We start from the raw sequence: 13,701 nt of genomic DNA on the forward strand, positions 1-13,701 counted from the left end.
AACCAGCATAACATCCTTTATACTCAGTTATTATAAAATCTCAATATGTTTCACAACATTCAGCATGGTTAAACATTAGCGATAAAATCTCAAAACGTTTCACTACCTTCCGCATAATTTAATTTTAGCGATGAACGATTAATGTACATGGATGATAATTTGGCAGCCTTTGACTGGGACTCAAAAATTTCATTCAATTTCACGTATTCTTTGAAACGGTTCAGTCGCAAAAATTAATAATTTATGTATTTTGTTTGAAACAAAGGTATTTTTACAGCTACAAAAAAAAAATTGTGTTCGTTTTTGTGGAAATGCAAGATGATACTGATTTCATACATGGGTTACAGATACAAAGCAGGCTGATATGAATATTGTATGACTTGTTGCTTTGTATTCATATTTATTAATATTGTTGCTATGTTTATCCTAAAACATTCGTGATAAATATCATATGAAATACGAAGACAAACCACGCTTGTGTGAAGATTTCATAGTTTGATTGTCTATTGTTGCTATGTTGAAAAGTGAAGTAACTATAATATCAAAATTGTTATGCATACTGCCTCAGTTTTTTGTTTTTAAAGATAATGTCCCGCAATATGATCAAACAAAGATGGTCAACCTAAGAGTAGTTAGTATTAGTATTAACTTAGTAACCGTTCCATCGAATATTAAGATGTTTTAACTAGCATGTAGTATTTCATGTCAAAAATTGCGATTCCGTAATAAATTAGAAAGATTCAACACGACCACAGCTCGATCTCTTCGAAAGGAATGTCGATAGGACCCCTAACGCTTTAATCCCTCTCAGTTATGTTTAAATAACAGATTGAACATTGGCTACCTCATAAATGATACAAATTTCAGCTTCATTTGACGTAAATGACTAATAATCTACCAGACTACCAGACTAATAATCTGGGCACAGATCACTAATGATTTACCCATTGACTTTAATGTTAATTCTCGTCTCTCATGACCGGCTCTAACTTTTCCCAAATTTTCGTTGGGTAGAACGCTTTCTATCACAAATGGAGCAACATGGTGCAACCTCTTGCTCAATTAAAGCACGCATGAGGTTCACCATGGAAAACTTCAGATACACAAACTAGAAGTAAAGACCATTAAACATGCAATTTTACGCCTTACATTTCATCCTGGCCAACCTCTCAACTCTCGTATCCTTCCGCTTCAAAATCATGAATATTCCCACAAACCTGGCAGAAAATGTATTTTCATCCCCTTTTCTTCGATTCTACACCAAAAAGTCAACAGATATCGCTATGCAAAAGGTGGGAGGGGGGATAGAGAAAGACTAAAAATAACTTTCGCCCTTCATTTGTGGTAACGCGGCGACGGCGAGTAGGAATATTTGGTGAGCTGTGTCAATCGTCAATCTGATGTCAAAAATCAAATTTTCCAATTCCAATCCATTATAGATTAATTCACCGTACTGCCGGCGTCTCCTCTAACTTAAAGAGGTAGTCTACCACGGGGATGGGACCCCATCGACCACCCCTTTAATTGAGAAGGTATATGAAGTCAAAGATGGAAGAAAACAGAATAGTGGAATATTTCAAGTGCGCCATCAGCAATCTAGGATCATCGACCACGACATTTGGCTTGGTATTCAGTCTCATGATTTCTGATCACCCACGCGTTCTGTTTCAAACTTTTATTGTTTTGCATGTTAATTTATGAAAAAAAAACAAACAAAAAAACAAAAACACCATTGATGGCCCAAGTGACGCATGGTCCGCGTATTTTAACCTAGGGATAAACTAGTAAGGTGCAGGTGACAATGAATGATTCGTCTGCATTTGAATCGATTGTGGACGTTTCTTTGACTGCTAATGATAATGATGATGATAAATTCTGTCAATTATATGGTTAGAGAAGTGTTGGCCTAAGTGTGGTGAGAGTTCTGGAAGTTTTTATTCCACTTCTGGACAGAGACTGTCCGTTTGACAAATTTTGGAAATCTTTTCGGAACCCAAGGGGTGAAAATTCCACCGGAAACCAGATTCATACAAACCCACATCTTCGGAAACCGTCGACCCCGCCAATAAAACCTTAAAATAGGATCTGTGTTTGTATAATGACACTAGTCCCAACATTATATTTTTTGACTTTGAGATACAAATTAATTTGTCATAACTCAAGTTATGGTCATTTAAACTTTACCTTGGCTCCTATAGAATGGGGGGGGGGGTAGCCCGTGCGCACTATATCATACGGTCTGTCATTGAGTCAACTGGCGTGGTTTCGATTCCCCGGTTGTACGTGACAAGAAGTAGGGTCGCCGGTCCGGTTATGGTTATAAGGTTGAAAACCGCATTGAGACCGCGTGATTTTTTGACACCAAAACACAAAGTGACCAATACTGTAGCCTACAGTACAAAGGTTTGTGGTAAAAAGCTGAAATAAAAATGAAACCTTACAGTTACACTTACAGAGTTCTCTGCAGAGATCTAGGCCTTTAGAAACTTATTTTCATACAACTAGAATTTGAGATTACAAAAATAGTTTTCCGTAGTTTTTAGGATCAGTCTAAACTTCGTACTTATACTAAATACACAGTTGGTTTATAAGAATGATGTATAGTAATAACATACTAAATTGGGCTTAACTTTAAAATATTCCAGACACGTACGTAAGCATTAAATTTACCGTACCGCACATTGGTCATCGTAACTTAGACAAAACTAAAGTTCAAGCTATAATAACATAATCCCGATTGCTACCATCATATAAACATAGCAATAATTACAAGTATTTGTTTACTTACTCCATGATACGATCAAGATAACAAAAAAAAGGATCTACATTTAGAAACAAAAGTTGAAGATTAAGCCGTGTATTGACGACCTCGCTGCGACTAACATCCCGAGACGTTGAGTTACGTTCAAGGGAGATAACTCCAAAATTATAAAGGCAAATAAACGCACAGAACTCTCCCAGTCTGAGGACTGCCTATCTGTCATCACATGAATTGATACATATGTAGGGCCTATATGCAAAAATACGACTCTTACATATCAGAAATCGAAGTTTCAAAGGACTAAAACATTAAAATATTATAGGACGAGTATATGTAACCACACGCTGTCCATACCCCACCCATATGAGAAGCGTGAGGAGGACTAAAGATCCAGACAGCGCCATTACTATTAGGAAATTCAGCATTAATAGCTTTGACTTCAATGTCGTCTAATGAACTTATAAAATTGGTTCCTCGGTCAGACCAGAATAGCTTTACGGGACGTCGAATCGCTAAAAAAAACCGTCCCATTGCCATTATAAATGAGGAGGAGCTGAGCACTTCAGCTACTTCTATGTGAACGCCCCCACAGGTTAAACAAGTAAACATCACAGCCCATCTCTTACTGCTGGCCTGTTCACGTCTTGTGCGACAGGTGTCAACGTCCGAAGGACCAACAGAGTCAACGCCTACTTTGCTAAACGGTGGTCCATGTTCTAGGCGATCCGATGCAAGGCGTGTTATTTTCAGACTTCCTCGCGTTTCCCGAAGCTTCTGACATTTAAGTCATTTGCTTCTAACCGAAGATAGGCCTACGAGTAACTTGGATACCGTAAGCCAGAATTTATATAGGCTTTGCCTGTTGTTCAATCCTTTTCAAATAAATAAAATATTGTACAATAACAGTAAAGCCATTCTCTCAAACCCCATCCAGCGAGTCTGCTGATAGGAATTGCTACATCTTTTCCCTTCCAGAATCAAGAAATTGTCTAACTAATGCTCACAGTTTTGTAGCTTTGGGTTTTGAACCCACAATTATCTAATTGGTCAAATATGATGTAAATAATTATAGAGATTGGTTAATAAAGCCAAATGATGCAATCGTAATTTGCCGATCACGTGTTAAACATGATATTCCCATTCCCACGGAACCAGCAAATGTTTACCAAATTATAACTCTTTTTTTATATACCAATCTGTCACTCATTCTTGAGTGCATTAGATACGACTTAGCCAAGATATTAATTAATAAAACGCTACTAACTAAAAGAGCAAAAATTCTAGCAATCTTGCTACACCTCTGTAATATGCCTTCCCTGATGATGAACACGTTCGTGAAATTTACAGATCAGTAATATTGGGATATGGTGTTTTCTAGAACAAGAATTAGGTTAGATGTTTCTCCGCTTCTGGGATGTTGGAGTAATCCAAACGACCTCCTATCCTCATCCGTCCACCTTTGTCAATGTATGATGATAGGTTAATTAATGAGCTTGAGCGGTTAATTAATGAGCTTGACTTAAGAAGTTGTTTCCCGGGGCTGACACACTGAAAATCGTCTTCATACACTTTACGAATAAAAAATCCTTGTACGTCACCAAAAGCAATCACAGTACACGACGCCCAAAATGTCTGAATGAAAGTTGGCATTTCCATTTACATCTTAGCGAAAACATGCGTCCATGATATGCAGAAAGGATCTGTCATCAACGGATAAACCTGGCTTATCATCACCCTTCTGCTTCGGGAATATATTCTGGCCAAATGAATCCCATTCATGAGTTTTACACGGCTGCATTCCGGCACAGTATACAGTATCTAATGTCTCCTAGGACAGCTGTCAAATCGTTCGGATGGGACGAAAAACCGAGGTCCCGTGTATACATTGGCGTGCACGTTAAAGATCCCTTGGCAGTTGGAATTCGATATAAGAGTAGGCCATAGTGCCGCTGCCCGGGCAAAATTTGTCTCATAGCACACTGTATGTCGTATGCCCGTCTTCATTAGCCCAGTCGGAGCAGAACAGTAGGACGTTAAACCACATTTTATTTCATTTCATTTCATCTAATGTCTCTTGCAACTTTATGCGACACTATGTTTGCACATGACTTTCCAGGGAACAGTCCACAGATAAGAGTATACAAAGAACTAACTTTCTTAGAACTCTCCCCGCCATGATTTGACGGAGTTGTTGGCGGATCCACCGCGAAGGTGTCCGCATGGAGAGCCACGTGTGGGTGGTCATCACTACTACATTGTGCGCAATGTATGTTTTCTTGCATTCACATGGAACATGCGATATACTATCACAACATCTGAAGCAGATCTTCTTTAGAAATTTTGATCTTTCTTGCATGGGTTTTCTTCTAAGAACTCGACATTTATACAGCGAATAACGCATTTGATGCAAAGGACAGTGACTTTTGAACCGCTTCTGTGTCAGTTTTCTTCACGAGAAAATTGTCATTTACTACATACTTTGGTTCCTTCTTGAACTGAGACACTTCATACGAAAAGCTAGGATTGTTCCGAATTCTGCTTTGTTCCCGAAGAAATTCTGCAAAATGACAAAAGGAAAAATAAACAACAGATGAATGATTCTCTAAGTAACTAACGACTGTGGATGTCCATTGTTCCTGCAAATAATAAGGTATCTTATTTATTATTGGAGTCACCCCATGGATGAATCATAATGACCAAAGAGAGATTTCATCCCTTCATTATCATTAATGGATTCTATTTCTGACACAAGATCAGAGAGTTCATAGAGTTTTTTTGTGTCTTCATTTGTCAGTTTGGGGAAAGTAGAGGGTTTGCTTTATAGGGATTCCTCGATCATCTCTGGTCCAATTGTTGCCAAGTTCGTTGTAGACATTTAGCTGGGCTGTTTGCACTTGCTGTTCTTATACTTACAGCATGCTTAGATGACCCAGACCCTAACCATTTAACAAGTAAGTCGACTTGTTCCGAATCAGTGACTTGAAGTTCATTCATAACATTAAGGAAGCTGAATTTCAGAGCAAAATACGTTTCTGGGCGATCATTAAAGTTCGACAAGCCAGAAAACAGTAAATCTTTCCGTAAAAGAAAACATGTTATTCCGATGTGGGGTCGTGAACTACCACAGTTAGCGGCTGATGCTGAGATAGAACACTGGGAAATCGGCATGGAAGTATGTATTATTTTTGATGGTTTCTGATGTGTGGGATGCGGCTTGTAGAGCCACAAATTTTTCTGTTCGCGTAGCAGGATCTTCTACAAGTTTTGGAAGACTATCCCCAAAATCTGATATTCGGCTTCTGCTGTCGTGACATCTTTCTGAGATATCAAAATGTCAATGTCTGCTTTCATTTCAGCCTTTTTACAAGCAGTAGATTCATTCAGCATAAGTTGATTTTTCCGTAGCCCCGCCTCCTTTTCCGTAAGACCACTTCTGCTTGAGCGACTTCAGCTTTTGCGCGTTAACGAGCCAAAGTACTTGAGGCATAAATACTTGATTTGTGCGAAGTTCTATGCCTGATAGGAATCCATCTCTCTTTCACTTTCGATGGACCTGTTCCTCCTTAGAAAATCTGTGAACTCAGTGGATGCTTCATGATAACCTGCCAAAAGGTTTGATAGGGCTTCCTCGATAGAGCACAATCGACTTAAAGTCTTGTGTTCCACTTCCAATTCAAGAATAACAGTCTTTACTTTATGCCGTCTTCCGAAAGTTTATCACGGATTTCGATGTAAATTGATAGGCCCTCGCCTGAAGGGTTTCTCAAATGAACCGTCTTGGTGGTTGAAACCATACTATTTGGAAGTACATGTACTGTATCTTTTGTTTCATCTGCCATGTTGATGGGACTTTTTACTACTACCCTGTCCCAGCGCGGAGCTTTTCAATAAGTATAACCAGTGACACCAAAACACAAAGTGACCAATACTGAGCATTATTGGATCTTCTGGGAGTGTTGTACATAGGTTTGTGGTAAAAAGCTGAAATCAAAATGAAACCTTGCAAGTAGAACCTGCTTTTCATACAAACTAGAATTTGAGATTACATAAATAGCTTTCCGTAGTTTTTAGGATCAGCCTGAACGTCGTACTTACTCAATACTAAACGACATATTTTAAACCATTAACATACTAAATACACAATTGATTTATGAATTAAAATAAAATGAAATGGGGTTTAACGTCCTACTGTTCTGCTCCGAACTGGGATAATGAAGATGGGTATACGCCATACAGTGTGTTATGAGGGAAATTTTGCCCGGACAGCCGCACTACGGCGGCCTACTCTTATATCAAATTCGGTGTTTCGTCTCATCCGAATGACTAGACAGCTGTCATTGTAAGGCCCTCCGTCCTGCATCACTGACAACGGGGAACCACGCCGGAGAATCAGGATGAACTTTCTCGGCCAATCAGGGATCGAACACCCGACCTCCGGGCTAGCGAGCCAGCGTCTTACCGACTGTGACCCCAATTGGTTTATGAGAATGATGTACAGTAATAAGATACTAAATTGAGCCCAACTTTAAAATATTCCAAACACGTAAGAGCATTAAATTTCCCCATACATGCACAATAGGCCTACATTACATCGTAACTTGTTCAAAACAAAAGTTCAAGCGCTATAATAACAGAATCCTGATTGCTACTATCTCATAAGCACAGCATTTATTACAAGTATTTGTTTACCTACTCCGTGATACGATCAGAGGCGTGGTGACCCATGCTTTTGCGTGAGGAATACCCCACCCCCCACCCACACACACCCCGCAAAAAAAGCAAAATTTACGTGTGTGCGCATAGGCGTACGGGCTCGATGACAGGTAGGGGGGCAGAACCAGAAATGCCCGTGAACAAAGCAACTTCAAAGTGGTCTACTATAGCCTAATTAAGGTGGCTGACTCAAATTCCAATCAACCAATCAATCGTTTACATTCCACGAAAACGGGACCGTTGGGAGAAAATTTTGAAAATTTAACTGCCGCAAACGCGTTTTCCTGCTATTCCAGCCTGTGAATACAGCAACTTCAATTTGGTATAATATAGCCTACCTGGCTGACCCGAATTCCAAACAACCAATCAATCGTCGTGGGGTATGGGGCCCTCCCGGAGAAAATTTTGAAAATTTAACCACCGCAAATGCGTTTTCTGCTACTCTAGCCCGTGTAAGCAACTCCAAAAGTATACCAATGGTTTTGTAACGTAAATCCCATTCTGAATTTCAACCATCCAACCATCCAATCAGACTGTTGCAGCTGCATTCACATATAATAATCGATGCCCGAAAAATGTCGCACAAAGTAGAGTGGCTCCAGACAAAATGTTTTAATCCATAGTCAACCCAGTAGAAATTCGTGGTATTCAATAAAAAGAAAAGTAAAATTAGGGTTTTATTAGGGCTCGATGACAGTTAGGGATGCAAAACTAGAAATGCCCGAAAAAAATTCAGGTTTACAGACAGCGGCGCCGGTTATCTTCGAGTGGCGAAGAAGCGGAGCTGGCCTTATATGCCCCCCCCCCCCAAGAAAATTTTAGAATATTTAATCTCCGCAAACGCGTTTTACTGCTAGTCCAGCCCGTAAAATTAGTGTTTTATTAGATTTCGGGCACTTTATTTTGCCAAGTAGATGAAATAAATTTTTTATTCACTTTACCCGTCTGCCCGAAAAGTCAGCTTGCCCGAAAGTTAGGGGGGCAGCTGCCCCCCCCCCCTGCCTCGTACGCCTATGTGTGTGCGTGGGGGATGGGACGGGATGGGGTGACAGTCCCTCCCAGTACCACCGGGTATTATTGGGCCGCAAAAATTCAAGGGGGTCCAAAAACTCAAAACCATGACGCAAAGCTCTTCATTGGACCCCTCTCACTTATAGCCCCTGGATACGATGAAGATAACAAAAAAAAAAGATATACATTTAGAAAAAGTTACTAGGCGCAAGGTAGCTATGAGAACGTAACTAAAAACGCTGAGATATACTAATGTGCTCAAAACACGGAGGGTTGAGAGATTAAGGTTTGTTATCTAGGCGCAAGGCAGAAAAGACATGGAGGAAAACTGAGTTAGAGGTCCATTGTCAGCTATATTAGCGTTCTCGTACAGACACTAACAACCTTATCTCTAAAGCTAACTGATAGAGTTTTGCAGAATTATGACTCCAAATGTAAAGGACAAAGGATAAAGCACACGGCCATAAGTATGTGAGTAGAAAGACTCATGCGCCACTGCCACAGTGAATTTTGAGCCACTTTAACCTAGATTTTTCAGTATCATGACTTCATAATCGGCATATCAGAATAGTGCACAATATTGTTTTCAGAATTATAGTTATTTTTTTTTTTTTCGTATCATTTCGTGCGTTTTCAATCCGCCTCAGAGAGTTATTCTGCGATCAGGGGAGACTACTGGTTACTTTCTAATATTTTCAGTCCCTGTAATATTATCTGTACTAGAGAGGTAAATTGATTTTCAGTGTGATATTTACGTTATAATAAAATATTTTGCATTATTTTACTTGAATACGTCGATTTTGTGTTGAACTGAATACAGATTGTCTGGAATCACTCAGCTTTATGCGACATTTGGGCTACGATTTTTTCTAAAAAAAAAAACAAAAAAAAACATGATATGTTTCAGTGTGATATTTACGTAATAATAAAATATTTTGCATTATTTTACTTGAATACGCCGATTTTGTACTAAACTGAATACGGATTGTCTGGGGCCACTCAGCTTCATGTGACATTTGGGCATCGATTTGTTTCATTAATTTTCGAAATCGAAATTTCTGTACATTGACTAATGGATTAAAACTTTAAGCGTTTAAAATCAAACCCACTCAGCTTTTATGCGCGACATTGTTTCGGGCATCATCATTATTTGTTGGGACGTGAAATGTCTGGTGTCCGCTGAATGCAGCTCCAACCGTCTGATTGACTGAAATACAGGTGGGCACCGAGTGGGACTATAAAGACTATAATGGAGCCCTTTTTAGTTGTAAAAATTCCGGACGGGAAAGCTCGTTTGCAGCCGTGTGATTTTCAAAACTTTCTGGGGAAGCCCCGAACCTTCAAATCCACGGACTCTTAAACGTGGATTCCGCTCATTTCATTTCAATTCGTACGCCTATATAGTAATGGATAGCCCAGAAGAAGTGTTTCCCCTGCAGAATTATCTTGTATATTTTGTTACATGTTTATTGAGTGTTAATCAATAGCATCTAAAATATTCATAGCCCTTGTGGATATCAATCATTCTTAAATTATTCAACTAGTCCAGGTATATTTTGTTATGCTTTCTTCAGACATATAGGTTGTTCGTTTTCAGCGCAGAAGAGAAATGATCTGCTGACCCATGAGTGTTAGGCGCAATATATACGCTCACTGGAAGCCAGTTGTGCCGGATGTAGGATAGCTCTTCTGCATCAGACTGTGAAATCATTGATCGAGCAAGGAGACCCACGCACATTTTGAGGGACAGCAAGTTTTAAAATATTTAACGGCATGAAAACACAATATCCTTCGTCACAGCACGAAATAGACAATGTAGTTCTATCCTCGTCTTCAAAAGGATTAGTCTAAGATTATATTGCGATCGTTGTTTCTAATGTCTGGAACTAGAATATTGACTTCAGTATTTGGATTTTACATTGTGTTTTCTAACAGTTAAAGAAGATACAATAGAAACCCATGTTGCTACTAACCTTGTTTATATAACACGTACAGCTACACGTGCGAAACCAATTCTATGCTCTCTACATCGTGGTCGAATGATGTCTTCTATAGGCTTGGTTCCACGAGTCTTGAAATGAGTTCTAACTTCTAGAGGCTGAACCGTTGGACCAAATAAAGTTCCCCACCCCACACCCTTGCATACTGTAACTGCTTTGTTCAGTGCCTGCGCTCAGTTGACTTTTTATGATTACAGAAATTTTAAAATAGAATATTTTTATACTTTTATCTAAATAACTATTTATTAGATCAACTTATATGTAAAATGTTAATGTTTATTTCCCCTTCAACCTTCCATTTGATCGGAAAACCCTCTTTATTTGCAGCAGGACATTATCCTTGTGACCAAGACAATTGCTGCAGGAATGTAATTTCCCACTGCCGCTAGCTCTCAAGCAGTTGAATTTAACAGTCGATGATTCAAAGTGGAATCGCGGCGGTAACATGCGATTGAAACATAGGGGTGTCCCATATGACCTAATGAAATTCCACGACAACATGTCCTTTCTTATATCTTAGTGAACTAACGAGAAAGTTTCAACCACAGACTGTTCCGCAAGACGTCCACAAGTTTTTAAGAATTAGAAGACAACTTTGCAATATGCGATCGAAAAAGTTTGCATTGGGGTGATAACTCAATTCTATAGATCAAAAACTATTATATGGTTCAATTTTATATCAATAACTCGCTTGCGCGTTAGGGTCTTTAAAATTCCTTATCACGTGGCCTACACGCGGGGCATCAGTCTGAAATGACAGGGTTTCTGCAACGAACGGTATAATAAGGACAACATCCATGCCGTGTGCTATGGGGGACAGTCCCCCGATACAGCAGCGCTTCCGTCTACACTTCGCCGATTTCCAATTGTTTAGCGCTCTTTAAACATTCGTTTACACGGAGTCTCCGTCCTGTATCACTGATATTAGTCTATAGTTATCAGCTTTGGGGGCGGGTGGAAGAGGGTCTTTGTGCATCTGTTTGTCCCCTCAATTTGACTCTTGAATCATATTTGGGACAAAACAACCAATATGCTCTAACGTAGATCATACATTAAAGTTTAATTACTTGCTCGATCTGTAAATCATTGGCCTTTTATTTTCATTTCGCAAAGTATACCTATTATTTCTTTCTTAAAGATACGTATACAATCACTTATCAAAAACTGTAATTTGAAAGGACCATTAAATTACCGAACCATAAATTATACACAACACTTAGTATGTGTCAGTTAGTCCAAGGAATGGTATGGTGTTAAGGTTAATGATTTTTTCATTAGGTAGAAATTGCAATGTCATTATACTTTCTTTATTTATATTGCCAAGTCACTGTCGTCATGGTTGAATACTGCCTCAAGTAATCCGCTTTGTTAAAAACAGAAAGACGTGAGAAAAGAAAATACATACAAACATGGCAGAGAATATGTGGAAAGCGGGCGATCCTAAAAACCGGTCGCCACATCCTACATACGACCCATGCATCTTTTCTTACTACATATTTCTGTAGCCTTGTGATCGTCTAGAATTTGTCTCGAGCTGTCTTTACTTCTGCTTCACGTTGTGTATTTACTTTATACTGTTTTCTTAAGACGTTTGTCTTACCAGGAATAACAATGCAACAGTTCGCTTCTACATTTTATATATATATAGCTGAATACATATATACAAGTATAGCACAGATTACAATACTAGCTAAAACCATTTCTCCACCCTAGCCAGCCTCGCGGCTGTCTAGGAACTCAGATGGAACCTCTTTGGAATCTAATGGAAGTCTGTTTAAAAGTTTACTATGATTTCTTTTATAAGAATCATGCATATCACGCACAGAAAGCCTGTTCATGGGCCTGTGCAATTAACGATATGATTGGTTAAATTAAGCCAAATGATGCAATTAGAATAATTCCACTCACGTGTGATCTCGTGGTATTTTATTGACTCCCAGAAACAGTTATGTTTTGGCTATATAACTCTCTCTATGTGTCAACTGTCAATTACAGACTAAGTTGATTTAGTACATACTACATGTGAATATGTTTGAAATTATTAATTTGCCAAATATATTAATTAATGAAATATAAAATCATCTTATTTCTCTATTCTTTGTCTATAAATTTAAAAACAATGTCGCCACGACTATATTGCTACAGTTTTCAGATCTCAGAATCCATAATCTCAATTATATTAGGTTACAATTTCGTTTCGTTTAGTGTTTCTGACTGTTGCAGTACATTGCACAACATAAATAAAACAAAGCAAGTGACTTTATTCAAATTTCAGATTCTACAGATAATTATACTGGAATCTATTGCATGATCTGCCAATCCCATTTCATTGATAATGATACTATTACAATCCTCAATATCCTAATCATTCGTCACGTGTCTTACATTTATATAGCATCGCATAAATTAAAAATATAAGTTATAAACTTAACGCAATGTCCAACGCAATGAAGCAAATCGCGTTTCGTTATCCAGCCATCAACCGTCCCCGGTTAGCAAATAATATTTTACATAGCTTTATTTTTAAAAATAACCTGGTAAAGAATAAACTTTTTAACTCATCAGTCAACCAATAGTTTGGATAACCTACATATCCACACTGTCAATAGATCCACTTTGTCACCCAACATATCTACCGCTGAGCTGTTTGTAATAATGATATGAGAAATGACACTAACTCTAATACAGTTCAGTTCCTTTTTATTGAATGTGTGGTCAAGAGAGAAATACAGTAGGTTCCAGCTTCCTCATTTCATCTTGGCGAATCGCTTCCTTGACATCATAATAAGGTCAAATGAGGTCATTGACACTGAAAGTGATGCGCAGCTATTCTTGCATCATTAAAACGTTTTTATACTAAATCGGAGAGATTGTGATTTGACAGTTTTTACGTTTTTTGAAAAAGGTTTCGAAGTGTTTTGGTTCTATTATGCAAGATCTTTTTCGACGTTCCAAAGTAAATGTACGGTGCTTAGACTAACTTAAGATAAGTTTTAAATGTTCCTATTATTAATTAGAACAGGTTTCGCTTTATAGCTTTAAATCTTCCTAGTGCAAAAACGGAAAAATGACCTTTTGACCTCCGGGGTCACAAAGAATAAAGGTGAATTTAGCAAGTTTACATTTTGATTGAAAGAGTGATTACTTTTGATTATTTTCAGCATGTTTTCATAATACAAGAATGGCTGCGCATTCACTTTCAGTGCAAATGTCCTC

Source organism: Patella vulgata, chromosome 4, assembly GCF_932274485.2.
Source record: "Patella vulgata chromosome 4, xgPatVulg1.2, whole genome shotgun sequence".
NCBI classification, from domain to species: domain Eukaryota; kingdom Metazoa; phylum Mollusca; class Gastropoda; family Patellidae; genus Patella; species Patella vulgata.